Below are 1,859 nucleotides of genomic sequence, written 5' to 3' on the forward strand. Positions count from 1 at the left end.
GCTGGACCCGGGACCAGGGTATTGTGTACTGGCCTCACACCCACGATGCTGGACTCGGGACTGGGGTATTGTGTAGTGTGGCCTCACACCTGTGCTGCTGGACCCGGGACCGGGGTATTGTGTACTGGCCTCACACCCACGATGCTGGACCTTCATTGGCTGCTCAATGAAAGCATTCTTTCCTTCTAGGCAGGAATCGTATACTTCCTAAACAAATTGTTCTGCTTTTTTTTTTTTTTTAAAGATTTATCTTTATTGGAAAGTCAGATATACACAGAATATACACAGAGGAAGAGAGACAGAGAGGAAGATCTTCTGTCCGATGGTTCACTCCCCAAGTGGCCCCAACTGGTAGAACTGATCTGATCTGAAGCTAGGAGCCAGAAGCTTCTTCCGGGTCTCCCACGCAGGTACAGAGTCCCAAGGCTTTGGGACTTTCCCAGGCCACAAGCAGGGCTGCCGGGATACAAACTGGTACCCATGTGGGATCCTGGCACGTACAAGGTGAGGACTTTGGCTGCTAGGCTACTGTGCCGGGCCCTCTCTGCTTTCAAATGAGATTTCAGCCTCTGATGTTTTTGCTTTCTTGTGATATTAGCTTCACTTAAAAAATTCACAAATAAGGGTCCAGTGTGGTAGCCTAGTGGCTAAAGTCCTTGCCTTGCATGTGGGGTGTGTGTGTGTGTTTCCCAGCTGCTCCACTTCCCTTCTAGCTAGCTCCCTGCTTGTGGCCCAGGAAAGCAGTGGAGAATGACCCAAAGCCTTGGGACTCTGCACCCACATGGAAGACCCACATGGCTCCTGGCTTCAGAGCAGCTAGGCTCTGGTCATTTGTGGCTATTTGTGGCGTGAACCAGTGGGTAGAAGATGTATGTGTCTCTGTAACTCTGCTTTTCAAGTCAAATAGTAATGAAAGGAAAATTCACAAATAATAAAAACATTTACTAGAAACAAAACTGCTTTCCATTGGTTCATGGCCCGAACGCCTTGAGGGTCCCCCACGTGGATGGCACCCCAGCTACCTCCCGGGGGACCGACCCGGGCACTGTGGCCAGGCTGGGCACGCGTGCACATTTGTGTTTTGGTAATCACCTTTCTTCTTCGCCCTCATGGTCTGACGGGGATTTCTGAGTTCTGGTTTACATCTGCGCGCTGTTTTGGGACCGAGTGGGGTTCTCTGGCATCAGTGGGGCAGGGCTCTCCGTCTCCGTGCGCTAACCCACTCCACCGACACTTGAGGACACGAGTGTCACGTCGACATCACTCGATCCCCCCAAGCCCTAAATCCCATTGGAAATCTGCGTTTGTCTACCATGAGGTCTGACCTGATGATCTCTCATGCACAGTTAACGCTGCACGAAGGTCGCATCCGGTTTTAAGCTGGAGTAACTGTAACATCTGTGGGACACTTTAAATGGCTTTCACAACAGGAAGTCCGGCAGGCTGTTTTTTTTTTTTTTTTTTAACCTTCGGCGTCAACGGATCGACGGCCGCGGGCGCGCGCCCGCCCCACGGAAGCCGGGTTGCCATGGGAACCAGCGCTGACGTCACGGAGGCTTCCGCGCTACGCGCCCGGGGGTCGCCCGTGAAGGAACAAGGGCGGAGGGGCGGCTTTGCCCGTCCGGGACCGCGCAGTGCACCTGCTCTGCGTCTCCTGCCGCCGCGGCCGCCATAAGTCTGGTTTCAGGCCTGGCCTGCCTCCCACCGCCCGTGGCCCCCCCGGGGGAAGGGCCAGGGAGAGACAGGCTCCAACGACAGCCAATCTCGCGTCCCTACGACGCGAACGTCGGCCAATGAGGAAGGGGTCCCTGTGCCGTCGTCACAGAGCAGGTCCCGCCCCGGCGACACCTCCCGGCCCC

This window comes from Ochotona princeps, chromosome 4, assembly GCF_030435755.1.
Source record: "Ochotona princeps isolate mOchPri1 chromosome 4, mOchPri1.hap1, whole genome shotgun sequence".
Classification (NCBI taxonomy): Eukaryota; Metazoa; Chordata; class Mammalia; order Lagomorpha; family Ochotonidae; genus Ochotona; species Ochotona princeps.